Here is a 20,142-nt window from a genome sequence, read left to right on the forward strand (position 1 = left end):
AGGAGACAGTGGAATGACATATTCAAAATATCAAAAGGTAAAAAATATCAGCCAAGAGTACTCTATCCAGCGAAGTTATGCTTCAGATATGAAGGAGAAATAAAGGCTTCCCCAGACAAACAAAAGCTGAGGGAGTTCATCATCACTAGACCTGTCTAACAAGAAATGTAGAAAGAACTCTTCTTCCAGAAAAAAAAAGGGCAAAGTACAGAAAACTTTGAGTAAGGTGATAAATAGAATCAAAAAATTGCTACTCTGTATCAGAATAGGTTGTTAAACATTTAATTATAGCATAAAGGTTAAAGAGAAAAAAGCAGTATAAATTAACATTAGCTACTTCTATTTGGTAGCAAACTCACAACATAAAAAGAGGTTATTTGAGACAATAAAAACATAAAAGGGGAATAGGAAAAGGATGGAAGCCATGTAGGCAAATGAAGATAAGACACTATCAGGAGAAAAAGGACTATTTTACCTATGAGACATTTATTTTTTATGTGAGCAATTATTTGATTTATAAAAAGATGCAACCAATTTTAAATCGACACAAAATATAATTTTCGAAACAACTTTAAAAAGTGAGTGTATTTAACCATACTCAGCTCATTACAGAGCATATGGGTGAGTGGAATAATAATTCACGCTATAGCATGTTTAATGAACTGGCAAAACATAAAGTTGGTCGAAGGAAGGCAGAGGAAATTTGTCTTTTAAGAATTAGAACCGAGGGGCCCCATAATCACCTGGCAACCGCTCAGTGTTGTACCTATGGTCAGAAATGTACATGATGGGAACTCCAGGGATCTTCTGGATTCTTTGCTTAAGGTCCCAGTCAACTGTGGCCACAGTGTAACACTTGTGCTAAGTTATTCTTTGTACTAAGCAGTCAACTGCATAGGTTCCGTTGTGTGTGCATGGTAATCGTTCAAATCTTGGATCCTTGGCAATCCTTAGAGCCACTCAATACTTCTGCCCCAATTTCTCAATTTCAGCCATTACGCAGTCAGTTATACAAGGGATACACTTGGCATACAGCCAGTCCATCACTGACTGCACTAAGTCCAGTTTAGCTTTAATGGTAAAGTTGATAAAGTTGGTATCGACCAGGATGTGGTAAGGTGGGTTGGGTGTTATATTGGAAGAATAAGCAGGAAGGGTGTTGGGGGACTTCTCTTTCCTTGAGTGCACTGGCATCTTTCTTTTCTTTCTTTTTCGGTTTTAATCTATCGTTTTCTTTAAGCCTCTGATCTCTGAGACTAAGCATTCGCTTCATGGTTGCATACTTCCGTGTTTTCTTTTGCTTTCACATGTTCACACCGCACTGTGTTTCTCTACCTATGATACATTTTATACAATCCTCACAGTAACCACAAAACATAAATCTAGAGCAGAGACACAATATAAAAAAAGAGCAAACTGAGAAAAACATCATAGAAACTGCCAGACTAAAATGGCAGACATAAACACAAGGAAAAAGAAACAATGGAGATATAAAAGAACCAGAAAACAAAAGACAAAATAGCAGCACTAAGTCCTCATTTATCAGTAATCCCCCTAAAGGTAAATGGGTTGAATTCACCAGTCAAAAGAAATAGAGTGGATGGATGGATTAAAAACGAGACCCAACTATATGCTATATCTAGGCAACTCATCCAGCTCTAAAGACAAACTGAAGCTCCAAGTGAAGGGAAGGAAGATGATACTCCAAACAAATGACAGCCAAAAGTAAGTGGGTATAGCCACACCCATCCAACAAAATAAACTTCAATCAAAAAAGGTAATAAGAGACAAGGAGGGACATTATAGAGTGATAAAGAGGACAATTCATCAAGAAGACATAACAGTTATTAATATATATGCAGCTAATATAACAGTACCAAAATATTTAAAGCAATTATTAACAGACCCAAAGGGAGACATTGACAGCAACACAACTACAGTTAGAACTTTTAACACCCCTCTTATATCAATGGAGATTCCTCAAAAAATTAAGACTAGAAGTACTAAATGATCCAGCTATTTCATTTCTGGATATTTATCCAAACAATACAAAAACACTAATTGGAAAGATATATGCACCCCTATGTTCACTGCAACATTATTTACAATACTCAAGATATGGAAACAATCTAAGTGCCCATAAATGGATGAATGGATAAAGATGTGGCATATGTACATACAACGGAATACTACTACTCAGCCATAAAAAGATGAAATCTTGCTATTTGCAACAACATGGATGGACCTTGAGGGCATTAATATGCTAAGTAAAATAAGTCAAGTACCACATGATTTCACTCATACGTGGAATGTAAAAAAAGAAAACAAAATAAATGAACAAACCAAACAGAAGATACATAGATACAGAGAACAGATTAGTGGTTACCAGAGGGGAAGGGGGTGGGGGAGGGTGAAATGGGTAAAGGGAGTCAACCATATGGTAATGAGTGGAAACCAAACTTATAGTGATGGACATGCTGCAGTGTATACAGAAGTCAAAATATAATGTTGTATACAAGAAACATATGATGTTATAAACCAATGTTACCTTAATAAAACTTAACAGTGGAAATGAAACAGTGGTTCTCAACCCTTGCAAAATATTAAATTCACAAGGGGAGATTTTAAAAGGAAAAACAGATTACCTGAATCAGAATTTCTGAATTTTAAAAAATCTCCCCAGGTGGTTCTCATAATCAGACATGGTTCAGAATCACTGGTCTAGAGTTTAGAATACCTGCTCCAGGTTTCCCTGGAGGTGGTAGTGTCAGCCCTTTCTCTCCCACAGCTGCCATGGGCATTAGCTTACAGATGGGAGGGAGCTTGGTGCTAACCAAATGCTCACAAATCATATCAGTGAGAGACGCAGGATCCAGGTGGAATCTTTGACTGACAGTCTTAAACACCAGCTGAACTTCCAAAGCATTGTCACTTCTCTACATCAACTAGGAGGAGGGTAGGAGATAAGGACAAGATTTCTCCTGATGAGAAACCATGTCTGCTATATAATTAACAGAGTCATGGTCACATCAGAACTAATACTTCTTAGGAAACATTTTCTATTCAGCTTCCTTGAGATAGTATAAAACCCTAAGGATTCAGATTTTTCCTCCCCAAGTCTTTCCAAATACAATTATACTATCTAAATATTCCAACACCTTCAAATACCATCCCACACCAGTCACTGGTAGGTAAATGATATCTGGAAAAATCTGGATGCACTGTTTCAGACTGTAAAAAATTTCCTCTGGACAAATGAATCCTAAATTTTTCTCATCTCCTTCACCCTCATAAACAATAGCCATTCTTTAAATCTAACAGTGAGAACCAGTCTCCACCAGAAATCCTAGGGTGTATTAACATCAAGGTGTATTGGTCAGATTTTGTCCATTGGTTTAGTATATGACCATCAATATCTATTTTTAACCTTTCTAGATTTCTGAAGATTCATTTGGATTCCAAAACTCAGTTCTGTAATGGTTACAAGGTCTTTAACATGGTCTGATGGCTTTTTAACCATTTTCCTTAAATGGTAATGTGTCTTATAATAATTATGTTCTATTTTGCACCCCTTTGCAACAACCCAATCTCACTCTTAGAGAATACTGCATTCCTATCAGGTAGCTTTCCTATTCTCTCCTTCTATTGCATGCATTCTAAGGAGTCACTGAAGTCAAAATTGCCTGAACTCAGGTTTCAGGCTCCTCTCATTTAGAAACACTAGCTGGGACATGTCGGAAATTATTTCTTTGGGTCTTCTGACATCTGTCAGTCTCAAAAATCATGTGGGTAGCTATGGCCATATTCTGTTATTAGAACATATTATCACAATAATAATCACTTTTTAATATTAAAAAGTTTAGACCAATCTAAGTTAAAATTTCACTGAAAATTCTAATTCAAAGCCTTTCCTGCCTTATGATTGTACTCTCTTCCCTCTTCTGCTTCAGATTCCTCTAAAATCAGATTGTGGAGATATGGGGTTAAAAGAAAGAAGCAATAATCTTTCACGTAACTCATTCTGCTTCAGTCCCTTGTCTTTGATATCCTGCATGGCCACAAGTACATATTCTTTAGAGGAGCTATAGGGAGTGTCCTCGCTGTAGAGTTGTCTGGTATGGGTCATGTGCTTTCTAGATGACTTTTTCCAATGACTTCACAGATCCAACTTGCTCCTGGGTTCTTCTTACCTAGATGACAGCCTCTGGATTGGGGACTGGTAAATGGCTCAAATCTAATGTCCCTTGACTGATGGCAAACTTGCATGTCCTTGCCAGGGTAATAAAGGCTACACTGCTGTTGCTTCTTTCAATATCTTTGCCAACATGGACTAATTTAGCAAGCTTTTCATCTTTTAGGTAAGAAACAACTTAGGTCATTACACTCACATATGCATTTGAACTTCTAGGGACACATGTCTGGTCTCCTAAGAACTCTCTTACTGCACTCTGTCCTGTAGACTGACATTCTCTTCTTTTGCTGATCACATAATAAAAAATTTAGTCACGCGATATTGTCCTTATTTGGTCTTTACTCCAAGAACTTCCTTTGAGAAATCAATTGATTGGGTCAGATAGTAAACCCCAGTTCTATCTGCTGTGGCCAAGGATATGGGGTTATGGGGGCCTTGACCGTTTAACAGTTTCTCTCAGAGCAGTCTCTCTAATCACAGGGCTTGAGCAGATTTATTAAAGGTGAGTGGGGTACAGAGGAAAGAAATAATTTCATGTCCACTATTTCTCCAAAGTATAATTCTCTAAGGTATAAATATCAAGGATAGGAAAGAAGAACTCAGAAATCGGGATACCTAGAAGAGAGTAGATCTTTAATAATTATACTTTGGTTTTTGCAAATTCTTTACTGGCCTCACTCACTCATCTGACAAGATGAGTAAAATTAGTGGAAGAACCCTGATTAGAGTTTTTAAAGAGACAGGAAAGAAAATGGAAAAATGAAAGTTTCTTACAGTAATTAACATTTGCATAGCCAGTTACAAAACTTAGCCTGCTACTAAGTGAAAGATTTTATTTCAGATTTTAAAGATCAGTATGAAACAGACAAGTAAACCATGATATTTTGTGGCAATTTTCATGTTGTCTTATAATTACAACTCAAGTCTCAAAGCTAAAGTAAATAGATACATATCATCTCCACAATTTAAAGATCAACACTAGATTTACTCCTACCTAACTCAGTGAAAGCTGGCAAAACCAGTCTTCTCCCAGTCTTTATAGATAAAGCACTAGACTGGTTTCTCATCGAGTCTGAATGCTCTTCCTCTGGGGTCCATGAAATAACTCTACACCCTTTCAATAAGTTTCTCAATTTTGCCTAAGGTACTTTATGTGAATCTCTGTTACTTGCAACCAAATGACCCCAGACTAAAATATGAAGTACTGCGGTCTTAAGTAGCTCGTCAGACAACCACACCATTTTCCTTTTCTAATCAATACCTAATGGAAGTAACTAGGGAACACCTGGGGTAACGAGACCAACCTCTGCAAGTTATGGAAGGAGTTCTTAAGGTCGAAATGTGGGGCAAACAGAAGGTTCAGGTGATAACTCAGTCATCCTGACAGCAAATAAAATAAAAACTGTCAACTCAGCTACATAGGGGAGCAGGCGCACTTGAAAGACGTGGGTAATATGAGGGCTACGTCTCACATTTGTCCCTGGCAAAGCCCGTTAACAATTCCCAGGAGATAATAACAGAATCTGGGTAATAAAAGTCTAACCTTTTTTTTTCTTTTCCTTTGGGCCTCCTTTGGTTTCACTTGCTCATAGGGTGCTGCGCAGAGGCCTCGCCCCCCGGGACTTCATGCCAGAGTTCCTAGTGCGAAAGGGCTGCGCCTGACACCTCAGCTCAAGAGGCCGTCAACCTGGAGGCAGAAGCGCTGCACAAGACACTCAATTTAAGAGGGCGGCAGCGCGCCGTGTGCAGAGACGCTGCGCCCGGCACTGCAATCTGGAGCGTGAGCTGCGCAGGCGCGCACCCACCTGGCGCGAGCCCCGCCCCTTCCCCCTGCTGACGAGATCCCGGTGAAGCAACCCCGCCCACAGCCGGTCCGGGAGAGTGCGGACTCTGTATCGCTCCTCGCGCGTCTCCATTCTTTGATCAAAGAATAAAGCTTTCCTTTGCTTCTGAGCCGAACTTACCTTTGTTCTATGGACGCAGGAGGACCCTTGTTGGGGACGACTCGGAAGGGTTGGTAACAATTCCTATCATGTATTATTGCTATTATATACCTTATAGCCCATATGCCATTTTACACGTATTATCTTCCTTATGAGACTATGAAGCTCTGAGGACATAAGTTCCTAATTCATCTTCATATTTTCCCATCAACCAGCATGGGGTCTGTTATTTAGTATATAGTATGTGCTTAATAGGTATTTGTCAAGAGTGAAAATGATGGGGAATTAGGATTAGTCTCATTGGAGCTAATGGATAGATATCCCTATCTCAGGGATAGCTTATTTGATGAAAACAAAGGGAATATACCTTAAAAGAAGAGACACTCTGAAATGTTACCTTATAGGTAGAGTAGTGGTTCTCAGGTAGGACTAGTTTGTCCCCCAGGGGATGTTTGGTAATGCCTGGAGACATTTTTGTTTGTTACAACTGGGAGTAAGGTATGCTACTAATATCTAGTGGTTAGAGGCCAGGGATGCTGTTAAACATCCTACAATGCCTAGAACGGCTCCATTCTCCACCCTCCACAATAAGGAATTACCTGCTCCAAGATGTCAATAGTACCAAGGTTGAAAAATACTAAACTAGAGTTTCCTCTGATCAGAGTTTTTCTTGATGACTGAAGCAGAAACAACACCTTTGGGCTTCAGTTGCTAATACCAACATCTGGTGCCAGAGGTACTTTTTGCCCCACTATAGCAATTCTCCCCTTATTTCTTTTGATAATAGAACATCTTGAGTTTTAGCTGGACCCTTGACTACCAACTAGAGACTACAGCTCTCATCCTCTCTTGTAGGCAAGCTTGAGGATGGGAGTAAATTCTTGCCAATGAAAAGGAGTGGAAATGATGTGTGCTTTGTGTCCTTAAAAAGGAAGATTTTTGCACTCTTCATTCTTTCCTTCCTGTAAATTATAACACGGATGTGGAGGGTATGAATGATATTTGTCCATGTGGCTACAGATAAAACTACAGGAAAGGAATTCCTTGATGGTCCAGTGGTTAGGACTTGGCGCCATCACTGACACGGCCCATGGCCCGGGTTCAATCCCTGGTCAGGGAACTAAGATCCCACAAGCCCTGCTGGTGCGGCCAAACAAACAAACAAAAAACCTTACATGGAATGCAGAGTGATGCAGAGTGATGGGATTAAACAAACCTGGTCTCACGGAGCAAAGTCACGTACCTAATTTGTCCTGCCTGTTTCCTGCTGGCCCGTCACATAAGAAGAAAGCAAACTCCTTTTGGCTTCACACAACATTGTTTGAACCCTTTGTAACAGCAACTTAGTTTTTGTCCTACGTAATACAAACCAGATACAGTTTTTAGTGTCTGGATGATGACTGGGAGTGAGTAGCACTATAGGAGATAGACAACCACACGCACAGGTTTAGAATGCTGTAGACAGGACCGGTTAAAACTGATAAATACATGATGTTGGCAGACGGAAGGAAATAGACTACATCTCAAAAGAGACCATATTATTTGCATGCAGTAGTCTTTGTAGCAGTCAGCTAGCTCATGGATCATACAAACTGTGAAATGTGGTAGGAGTTGAGGTGACTGTGATTTTTAAGTTGAAGGATTTAGAATGTGCATTGATTTTTTCCCCCCTGCATTGATATTGCTTTTAATTTCTTTGTTTATAAGCTTTAGAGGTGTTATTAGGATATACAGCCATCTAGTAGAAAAAAACTTCCCAGTTTCCTGGAACAATGTTCTATAAGAAGGAGATGGACATTTAACTCTTATTGTAAACATTAGGGATCTTAGGAATAATGCAAACGTCTTATTTAGTAATTTGAGGAAAAGGTGGGGAGTAGATAGAACTAAAGATTAAAACTAACACTTTTTAGCTACCAGTTGCCTGATACTCTGCTTTATTCCTCTTGTTGTGGGATATGATTTAGGGAAAATGATCGTTGTTTTTTTCCTCCTACATGTTCTGGTTGCTGCCCTGATTTCTACCTGTCAAATGAGCAGCTTTCAGCCTCTCAGGGGAGGTTATGTGTAGCTGAGAAGGGGAAAGAGATATGTTAAAACTCCTCTGAGCCAGGCATTTTGAAATCCAAGCCTTCTATGAGCCAAGCTTTTTGAGATCACAAAGGATTTCTGAGCTACAAAAGCCTAAGCCTCTGGAGAATGTTAAACATGGAGTCTTGAGGATAAAGTTGTGGGTGAGGGAGGGGAGCTTGCTAAGATAAGAGTATTTTCCCAGAGGAAAGGAGATGAAGTTTAATGAGTGAGTGGGAAGAGAGTTATCTGAGGGGAAGGAGCTAGAGTTTGGAAACCCAGGGTGACTGAGACAGCATGTTGTGCCCTACTCTCGGCCTGACCGTAAAGGCAGGCCACAGAGAGATTTGGTAGGAATCTTGGCTCAGAGGAGGCGAGTTTTCCATGAAGCCTGAGGGGCTGCTGGCCTCGACGATGAGTCCTGTTAGCGCACCTGTTTCCAACCAATGTCATCATCGTCTTGCAGTAGAAGGTAGAAGGGTCTGGGTCTGCGTGTGCATCTGGGCCCGGGTCTGGGCCTGGGTCCAGGTCCAGGCCTGGGTCAGGTTCTGGGCCTGGGTCTGGGTCCGGGTCCGGGTCCGGGTCTGGGCCTGGGTCAGGGTCTGGGTCCGGGTCTGGGCCTGGGTCTGGGTCTGGGTCTGGGTCTGGGTCCGGGTCCGGGCCTGGGTCACAGTCTGGGTCTGGGTCTGGGTCCGGGTCCGGGTCCGGGTCTGGGCCTGGGTCAGGGTCTGGGTCCGGGTCTGGGCCTGGGTCTGGGTCTGGGTCTGGGTCCGGGTCCGGGCCTGGATCACAGTCTGGGTCTGGGTCTGGGTCCGGGTCCGGGTCCGGGTCTGGGCCTAGGTCTGGGCCTGGGTCTGGGCCTGGGTCCAGAACCGGGTCTGGGTCTGGGACCAGGTCTGGGTCTGGGCCTGGGCCTGGCTCCAGGTCTGGGCCTGGGTCAAGCTCTGGGCCTGGGTGTGGGTCTGGAACCGGGTCTTGGTCTGGGTCTGGGTCTGGGTCCAGGTCCAGGCCTGGGTCAGGGTCTGGGCCTGCGTCAGGGTCTGGGCCTGTGCCTGGGTCAGGGTCTGGGCCTGGGACTGGGTCTGGGTCCGGGTCTGGGCCTGGGTCAGGGTCTGGGTCTGGGACTGGGTCTGGGACCAGGTCTGGGCCTGGGTCACAGTCTGGGTCTGGGTCTGAGTTTGTGTCTGGGTCTAGGTCCCTAAGCCTAGGTCTGGGACTGGGTCTTAGGCTGGACTTGGTGCTGAAAGAGGCTGGAACTGGGACTGGGAGCAGAGATGGGGCTGGAACAAGTCCTAACCCTGGGTCTGGGTGTGGGATTGTGCCTTGTTCCGCACTAGATCTGGGCATAGATTTAAGTTGGAGATGGGTCTGGGCCTTGGGCTGGGCTGGCGCTGAAGATAAGTTTCTGTCTATAAGAGGAAGTCAGGGCTGCTGCAGAGCTGCAGAGGCTTTGCTCTTAATTAAGTTAGTAGATATCAGGAGTCGTATCTAGACTTGCTCTAATAAGGTCACTAAACTGTCAGTGACCAAGAATTTCCTACCAGCAAAGCCTTTTCACTCAGACTTCCCTTTAAATCCAGAAATCCTGGTATCTGATTTCAAATAAGAGTTCCACAAGAGCAGAACAAAAGTGAAAATATAGCTTTAGTTATGGCAGAGTCTTAACAATTAGTTTGCAGTTAGAAGACATTTACCTTTTTTAGCTCATTTAAATCTTAAACAATCTCCATTTATTCATATTTTATGTTTTAAAGTAATTATATTTTAATCAAACATGTTACCTTTGGTTGTTATTTATATTGGTTTTGGAATTATTATTATAAGTATTACTGTAGCTTTCATTTCTAAACTTTTGTGGATCTATGATTTTATAAAAATAGGTTATGGATTATAGTTATCCATGTTGCAGATGGTACAGCATGCCTTGAGAATAACTCTTTCAATTCCAGCTCTGCCTTTATCTTGACTTTGAACGTGTCGGTTACTCTTAGAACCTCACTTTTGACATAACAACCTTGCCTCGTAGGATAGTGAGCGGTCCATCAGCTAGTAAAAACAACATACAGAATAGACAAGCCATACTCCGTAATATCCATTCCCTTCATAGACGTCACCCTCCACCTGGCCTCACTGTCAGAATCCTTCTCCTGGGGAACACAAGCTACTTTGGGCAACTCAGTCTTTTGAGTCCCGCAAAAGTGGTTGTGAATAACCTAGACTGTAAAATTCCCACACTAAGTTGCTAAAGTGTAAGTTACTATCCCACTTTGGACTCAGTTTGCTTCTTCTGTTTTGATCTTAGTAAGAGAAAACAACCATTATGAGTTTCCATGATGTCTAGCACTTAGAACTCATTTACTCACTTAATTTTCACAATGACCTGCAAAGGTGTGTTATTATCTCTATTTAATTTGAGGAATATGAGCCTGAGAAAGACTTAATCACTTGCCCCTAGCTATGTAGGTATACCTGACTGAGTCAGAATTTGAAATAAATACCTTCTGACCCTGCATAGGAAGCTCCAGACCTATTCCTGCTCTCTCATTGCTGGGGCACTTACAGAGGTGACAGTGCTCCCTGACTCATAGTCAAGTGCCTGCCTTTGGTTTCTGACCTTTCCTAGATTCCTCTGACCCTCAGCTTTCCTTCAATATTGTGACTTAGCTTCTTCTATCTTGAATCTGAGCCCCATGTCTATGATTCACTGTTAGGTATTCTCTTGGTGGGGTGCCTAAAGGTAGAGTTTTTAATATATGTAAAAAATTGATTTGGTTTGGACTTAGGTAATGATGTAGAAATTAAGACATATGATATAAAAACTAAGAAAAAGAAATACAGCAACTCTTGATTTTCACAAGAGGGTGTGTGTGTGTGTGTGTGTGTGTGTGTGTGTGTGTGTGTGTGTGTTATTTAAGATAAATTACAAATGCTGGGGCAATTTTTTATCCCCATCTAGTATAATACACTGCTGCCAATACCAGTCTGTTTGTTTTTAAAGAATGCAAATTAATTTTAATATTGGAGTAAGGCATTTTAAAGGAAGGAAAATCTGTTGTTAAAACATCATATAATTCAGATTTCATTTGTATTCCACTTTGAATAGAATTGCCTGTGGCGTTACTTCATCTAGGAACACAGATGGCAGAAATATGTTTATATATTCACATTTTTTATATTCCTTATAAATTTCATTCATAATCTTTGGCACTGTCAACTGACACAGTTTTATTCATTGAGATTCTAAGATATTTGTAGAACTACCTGTTTAATTGCTCTGAATACAAGTCCAGGAAATTCAGGGTCATGAGGAAATCATTAGTCATGACCTTGAAGAGTTAATGTAGCAAAGAAAATCAGGAAGAAAGATTTTGTTGACAACCGATTATTACTCAACATCAGTTTCTGGTAAAAGGTAAAAATATTAAAAGGCAAAACAGAAAGCCTTGTCAGTACTATTCCTTATTAATGTGCTTAGCATGGCTGACACAGGGGTGATGGTTGTCTTGGCCACCAGTCTCTGTAAGGACTCATCAGTACCTTGGTCTCTGGAATTACCCTAGGAAAGAAATGAGAACTCTGTTTTCTTTTACTGTTTTTCATGAATTGCAACATCAGGATAGTGGACCTTTAAATTAACTTGACTAACCATTGGCTATTAAAAACAGATTGCTGAAGGTTGATGAAAAGGAAAAATGAGTAGAGAGGTTTAACAAATATCATCGTCTTAAGATAGCAGTGAAAAGGAATTCTGTAGTCAGACCCAGATTTATATATAATAAATTGTCTAAATGCTAACCTGCTATAAATTCTATGGTCTTAGGAAAATATAATAAGAAATTAACTCATGCCTAAAATCTCACACCATCTTTGTTTTCCTTTCAGGTTAGAGTTTTGAACTCTAATTAATGTGAATAACTCTCCCTGAGAGGTGATGTCACCCAGTAATTGGTACAAAGTTGCTTAAAAGAGAACCAGAGGAGGGTGGTGTAAGTGATCCCATGAGGCAGAGTCACTGCTCAAGCTCATACGTGCTGATTTTCTTGGGGGTTGCCAGTTCACTACACCAGCATGAATGAACATCTGAAGCAGGTTTTTCCTAGGAGAGAGAAAACAAAGTATAGTTGGACCACACCAAAAGAAAATAATGGCATGGGGCAGGTAGACCATAGCTGCCCAAAATTATATGGAGATCACAGTATTTAAGGTTAGGGGTTTTGGAATTATGCATGCCTGGGCTCAATTCCTTCATCCACCAACCATTTGTGGAGACAAGATACATAACTATGCTATGAAATAGACTCCTCAGCTCTATCTGCTAGGGTTGTGGATAAGATTAAAGAAGAAAATGAGTAACGTGAGCATAGTATAGGATTTAGCTCCATCAACAGAAAATATTTGGCTCTTGGTAGCTAATATTAATTCTTTTATTATCATCATCATCTCCAGTGCATGGCAGGAGTATGGATTCTGGAGTCAGACTATTAAGGTTCCAGTCCTTTCTTCATCAGTTACTAACTCAGTAACCCTTGGCAGGATATTTACCCTTGATGTACCTTAGTGTCCTCATCTGTATAATGAAGATAATAATGCCTATCTTATGAGTTTGTTAAGAGGAATCAGTGATTTAATACATGTGGACAATTGAACCACTAGATCCTGTAAATAATAAGCACTCTGTTAGTTTATAGTCCATCTGTATAATTTTAAATGGTGTAGAGGAACTCTGAATAGGAGATCAGTGGCAATTTGAACATAAAATAGGATACTTTTTAGCTTTTTAGGAGAGTGATTTTTTTTTTGTATGACTGTCCAAACTAACCTCAGGTGCCTGAAAGTTAGGATTAATTTTTTTTTCTAGGACTCTGTTATGCTTGGAGCAGTGCTTCCAGTCATAGAATCTCCAAGTAGGAGGAAACCCACTGGTTTTTCTGGCTGATGTAAGACATGCACACTCTTTATAGTACCTCCGACACCGCAGGGCATAACCAATGAAGGTGAACATATTACTTTTCAAGGCAGCCAATATTCAGACAGTCATAGGAAAGAAAGTTGGTTCTTGTCTGGAACTGAATCTCAATTCCCTTCTAACCACTGGACAAGTCCAGCCCTAGAAAGCATCACAGACTAAATATAGTTTCTCTTCCATATGAAAATTATTCAAATATTTGTGAATAGCATCCATGTCTATTCCTCTCCGCCGTGTTAGGCTGAGTTTCCCTTTTCTTGAAGCTAAGTTCCTTCCATTGTTGCTTCTATGAGAACAGCATGGAACCCTTTGGAGTCATATCGGGTGGACATCAAATTTCCATGTGCTTAACCTGGGCAGTTTATTAGATCCCTCTTTAATGCCTCATAGAGATGGAAGTGTTAATACCTAACTTAAAAATTGCATTAGGGGCTTCCCTGGTGGCGCAGTGGTTGAGAGTCCGCCTGCCGATGCAGGGGACACGGGTTCGTGCCCCGGTCCGGGAGGATCCCACGTGCCGCGGAGTGGCTGGGCCCGTGAGCCATGGCCGCTGGGCCTGCGCGTCCGGAGCCTGTGCTCCGCAATGGGAGAGGCCACAGCGGTGAGAGGCCCGCGTACCGGAAAAACAAAAAAAACCAAAAAACAAAAAAAATTGCATTAGGGATTAAGTGTGTGAGTGTATGCATAACACTAGACACAACATAGGTGCTCAATGATAACAATAACTACATTGATAATTATTGTTTTACATAGAATGTTTCTCCTGCTATTCTTGGCCTTCTTTGATGAAAGTGTTCAATGTGTCAACATGTGAAGAAAGAAAAATAATTACTTTCATTTTTCGTACTGTTCCTAGGTGTGGTTTAATCTTAGATTTTAAGACTAAAATGTCATAGAGACATTTGAAATCACTTCTAATTAATAAACTTTGTGAAAGTTGCAGAGTGCTTATTTTGTGTCATTCACTGTGTTAAGTGCATTAGGTGCATCATGCACTGTCTCCATTACAATAATTCTATGGGGCAAAAGGCCTTCATTTATTTATTTATTTATTTATTTATTGGCTGCCTTGAGTCTTTGTTGCTGCACGCGGGCTTTCTCTAGCTGTGGTGATCAGGGGCTACTCTTCATTGCAGTGAGCAGGCTTCTCATTGCGGTGGCTTCTCTTGTTGCAGAGCACAGGCTCTAGGCACGGGGGCTTTGATGCTCTGTAGCATGTGGGATCTTCCCGGGCCAGAGATCAAACCCCTGTCCCCTGCATTGTCAGGTGGATTCTTAACCACTACCTCATCAGGGAAGTGCCCAAAAGACCATTATTTTCCTCATTTTGTAGAAAAGCAAACTGAGATTTAGTGATACTAAGAAATTTGTGCAAATTCACATAGCTGTTAGGTAGCAAAACTAAGATTATTATCCAAGTCTCTCTGATATAGCATATAGCACAGGTGTTCTACAGTCAGGTGTGGGGTTGCTGGCACAATTCATGGTCCTATGAATTTTTTAAAAAAATTAATCAACTGAAGCTGTCTTCTAGGATAAAGTCCTACTCTGATGGGAAACTTCTGGACATCGAATCCAAATTGAGGACAGTGTCAATGGGAATAAAGGAAAGAGAAGATTCCTTATAAAAGGAATGGGTGGGTTGGAGGGCAAAGCCAGGAGATCTCAAGAAGTATATGACAATTTTAAAATTTACTTTACAAAAAAACAGGGAAGAATAGGCTCTAGAGCTGGGGTGCTGGAAGAGCTGGAGGGTCCAAAATGGCTCCATTCACATAGTTGCTTGCCATTTGCAGGGGCCTTAGCTGAGACTCTCAGCAGAGGTCTTGACCTTCTCCAGATGGGTCTATCATCAAGGCTTCTTGAACTTCCTCAAGCCTTATGGCTGAGTTACAAGAAGAAAGCAGAAAGCAGAAGCTGTCAGTTCTCTTAAGTCTGGGGCTCAGAATTTCCAGGAAATCACCTTTGCTGGTCAAAGCATCACAAGACCAACCCAGATTCAGGGTGTGGGGAAATAAATTCCACCTCTCAAGAGGAGAGTACCACATTTGTCAAGTAAGAAAAGAACTGATGGAGGCCATCTTTGGAGACTATTTACCATATATGCTTATACTAAAATGCAAAGAATGAACTTAAAAGTGTATCCAGTTGTTGATATAACTATGCTGAGAGAAACTATTCCAAAACTGACATTAAAATGTAGTAATAGATTATACATCTTTAGTAGGTATATTTTAAGGACAAAAATAACAAAGTAAAATATATATCTTAAAATGATTTTAGAAATCATACTATTTGTGGTAGTGTTGATATTGACAATCTGGGACTTGTGTATAAGCTGGAAAAAATATTATATGATATTTAAGTTTATCATTATTTTATTAAGAATCAGGATTCGTGGCATGGGAGAAAGAAGACAGTATAAACTCATGAGGTATTTTGTCTCAAACATTTTTTTTTATATTTTACCTTAAAAATATTGTCCACTGAAAATTTCTGGAAAAATAAGCAACCTAGAAGAAATACACAATTAGCACTCATTTGAAATATGTCTCACTAAAAAGAATGAGAGTTCCTTGGGAAAATGGCTGATTCTAGTGGTACGAAATGTGCAAGATGGGCATACCAAATAGCAAGGAAACTATCAAAGACATTAAAAAAAATCATACCAGGACTTCCCTGGTGGTCCAGTGGTTAGGACTTCACCTTCAAATGCAGGGGGTGCAGGTTCGATCCCTGGTTGAGGAGCTAAGATCCCACATGCCTCATGGCCAAAAAATCAAAACATAAAACAGAAGCAATGTGGTAACAAATTCCACAAAGACTTCCAAAAAATGGTCCACATCAAAAACAAAAAATCTTAAAAAAAAAAAAATCATACCAAAAGTACCCAGGAGCCCACTTGAGGAATTTCTCAGTGGCCAAATAAGGGACAATTTGGCCATAAACAAGGATGTAACTATAATAAATTTAAACATATCACATAGTTTAAATCTATGAGTTCCTAATAATAGTTTTAAAAAAAGCTTATAGCTCAATATTGGAGGATGCTAGGAAACCAGCTTATTATTTTTAAAACTGGTAAATAAAGGAAAAGAACAAGCATTTATCCTTTCTCTTCTATATGTATTTCGCTGCTCCTGGGTAACCATATGGTAGATGTGTAATGCGCCTCTTTATGGAAGTATTGTAGTTAATAAGTAAAGAAAGAATATTAGACTTAGATATCAACATATTTCAATTCTCCAAAGAATTAGTGAATGTATTCATTCATAATCAATGGCCTCTATCATCACAGTATAGAGAGAACCAGGCCTCTTGATGAAAGAACAAAACAACATTTATGAAGTAGTCTTGCAAAAGCATCCAAGTAAAAAGTGAGCAGCAAACTGATTAAGGCTCCAGATTCAAAATCCAATTTATAAGAAACTCAGTAATCAGAGGAACACGTTAAATGGCAGTCACAAGGATGTAGTTGGCAAGATGCAGACCACAGGAAAATCTACAGAATGAGCAACCTAATTTATTCAACAAATAAATTATAATAAAATAAAAGATACAGAGAAGATGCCTACAGATTTTAGAGACAATCAATTACAATGTGTAATTTGAATTTTAAAAGTAAAAATTTGTTTTACACATACACTATATTATATATATATATATATACACGTGTGTGTGTATATATATGTGTGTATACACACACATATACACATACACTTATTGTGTATATGTATACATTATACACTTTATGATATATATCACATTTTTTGACAGAATTGGAAATTTTAAAGCTGGATATTTGATATTCAATGATAGTAAAAAAAATACTGTTAAATAATTTTAGATGCAATAATTGCATCTAAATCTCAAATCTCAACACATATTTCTTTCTCTTTCCCCAATATTTGTGCATTGTCTGGGCAGTTCTGCCTCAGGCTATGGGCTTGTGTTCAAATGTGTTCCATGAGTTTCTCAGTCTCCCTAGATCTCACGTTCTTTTAAAGACAGATGACAGGAGCACAGAGGTCAGACTTAATCACACAGCACTATGCAGTCTTTGCTGGTGTCATGAGCACTAACATTTCAAGCTATTTTCATGGCCAAGTTCAACATCTACAGGTGAGGACACAAACTCTGTCCACAGAGGTGGAACTGTAAAGCCACATGGTAAAGGTCATAAATGGGTAATTCTATAATAAAGTAGAAGTGAAAAATGAGATCAGTAACCCATTCTATGATATACTTATAACTTTTAAAAATAAGTTTTTATCTTTTAGAGATAAATATTAACATTTCTGGATTAAATGATATGATGCCTGGCATTTACTTCAATGTGATAAAGGTGAGGGTACTTATAAAACAGGGTCTTCCATAGGTTGATAAATATTGTAGCTACGTGACAGGAACATTGGGAGTTCATTTTACTATTGTTTTTGTTCCAACATAAAAGAGTTAAAAATTTCAGAATAATTAAAAAACAAATACTCGATGTCTTTCATCATTATCTGTAGACCATAGAATCATGAAAAAATATTTGCTAAGCATTCTTAGGTATATAAATAGTTTTAAGTACCATCTTAGGGAAGTAGGATTTCTTAAAACTGAAGTAATTCTGAATTGTGAAAGGCCAGATAACAAACCAAGTATGTTTTTTCTTTCTGAAAAACTTTTGAGTAATACATGCTAAAAATATAAATGACTGATGTTTCCCAAGAAAACCATTTCAATTCTATAAACAAGATATATCTCCAGTCACCTATTTAGTGATTATTCAGTGATTCAGCAAAATGAATGATCATTTGTCTTTTCAACATATCACAGTTACTGGATGCAATAAAAAATAAAGTTCTAATCCCCTTTTCTTAACCATACTCTACATAACCAAATTACTGCCAAATTTACAAACTTATTCTGTTTCCAAGATCATCCTAACACTTTACACTTTTGCTTAATGATATGATGTTATTGAGGTTATTTAGCTCTTCATTTTATTTATCTAGATTTCAAGATATTTATAACTTATAATATATTTGAAGGTTACATAAGCCCTTTAGGTATCCTTCTATCAGCTTCATCTTCATGACTCTACAAAAGCTCACTATACCTTGCAAACGTGAAAAAACAGAGATGGAAAATAATTTTTAAGCACTTTTCCTAATTACTAGGCAAACATTTAGAACTGAATAGTGCTTTTCTTAATTAATAGGCAAACATTTAGAATTGATATGTCTTCCCAACTCATTGAGTCTGTATCATAAGTCCTTAAACAACAATAAAAGCAATCATAAAATAGTGCAATGTTCTAACAAATTACAATATTTACTCAGAAGTATTTTGTACAGTAGAAATTATTTAAGTAATGCTGATTTGAAAATAAATTAGATTTTTGACTCTTACTTGATTCCATATGTGATTTGAGTATGAAAAGTTTGTAGTATTGATAACTGAACACAAGTTTGGTGATATTTACAAACTGTAACTGACTAAACAGGAGTGTACTGGAAACGAATTTGAAAACAACAGTCAGGGCACTCCACAACTCCTTTTCAAGTCACCTAGTAGGGATTGGGAAGAAAAGATTTCGAACAGATGCCTATGATACATTCTCTCCTGTTCTGGTAAGTGGAGAGTCACCTAGGAAAGAAAAAGGCTAGCGACGACCTGGTCTAGTTTTGTAAACATGGTGATTGGGCCTCCTGGCAAATAGACTAATGCTATTCATAAGAGAGTGCTTATCTATTGAATATTTTTTAGCAGAATTCCCATGGTTTAGGATTGACATATTGATGAATAAAGCTAGAATCTGGCTTTATGAAGCATGGCTTCCTGTGAAATGTAACATATGCTATAACTATCTAGGACATACAACATCTATGTATGGCAATCTAAAGTGCGTTGCAAACTTTCTTAGATACCTCATCCATTACTTTGGGTCAGAGGGCTTTTCCATTGGGAGAAGGAAGGACCTGGGGAGGTGCTCTCAATGTTCCAGAGCATTCCCTGCTTTGCTTATGCCCCTTTCCTGCCCACAACCTTGAAAATATTAGTAAACCTTGGTACTGGGTATGGTCTTTTATTTATTTATTTTATTTTATTGATTTATTTGTGTCAGACTGATTTAACAATATTTTAAAACATTTAAACGCTGTCTAAATTAAATCATGGGGTTTCCCAATAACTGTTTTGAACTATGTGACTCAGGAATAGAGTGATGGGTACTAAAGCTCTGGGTAGTTAGTTACAAGACCAAAACAAAATTCCTCCTTTTTGTAAGTAATTATAAACAATAATTAGTAAAAAGATTAGAAACTATTTCTAAGCAATATAAATTTTACTGATAATTGCATTAGACTGATAAATCAAAAAATGATGTGTGTTGCATACTGAATATTTTATCTGTGATCTCTATAAAGGAAACCATAGTTACAAAATGAGGTTGCTTTCTATAATTGATACTGGGGTAGATATTTCTATACTGTTGCATTAACATTTTGAGGCTGCACACTGGAGGTTCTCTGAGAATGAACAGACATTCAAAGCAATTCCTTTACCTCAGAAGGGGCATGAAATTTTTCACGAATTAAAAAATATATATTTGCAGGTAATGTTGATCTCAATCCTCTTTTTATGTATCTTGAGAAACATTGCTATAAGCAGATAAAGTGTGACACTCTATATCATTGATTTAATTATTTGATGCCATAATTAATATACCAATATTTCTAAAATATGTCTCTTTATTTACAGGGTATCTATAAAATCTTGAAATAAGATTTGACGATAAAATCAAATTTCCCTGTAGAGGTGGCACAGGAATCAATTTAAGCTCACAGATAAGACATAAATCAATGAAATTTTCTGGAGCGAAAGAGTGAAAAAGAAGAGGGAGCTGAGAAGACCAATATTGAAGAAAGAGGAGCCTGGGCTAAGAGTGACAGAGCTGGTAGAGCAGTGAAAGAAAGAGAGCA

The 20,142-nt window shown here is 38.9% G+C and overlaps 1 pseudogene; it reads right to left on the minus strand.

Annotated features, from left to right (window-relative positions):
- Positions 1-717: 717 nt before the first annotated feature.
- On the minus strand, positions 718-1,309 carry LOC102987629 (rRNA-processing protein FCF1 homolog; annotated as a pseudogene).
- Between the last annotated feature and the right edge of the window lie 18,833 nt (positions 1,310-20,142).

This window comes from Physeter macrocephalus, chromosome 1 (genome assembly GCF_002837175.3).
Source record: "Physeter macrocephalus isolate SW-GA chromosome 1, ASM283717v5, whole genome shotgun sequence".
Taxonomy (NCBI): domain Eukaryota; kingdom Metazoa; phylum Chordata; class Mammalia; order Artiodactyla; family Physeteridae; genus Physeter; species Physeter macrocephalus.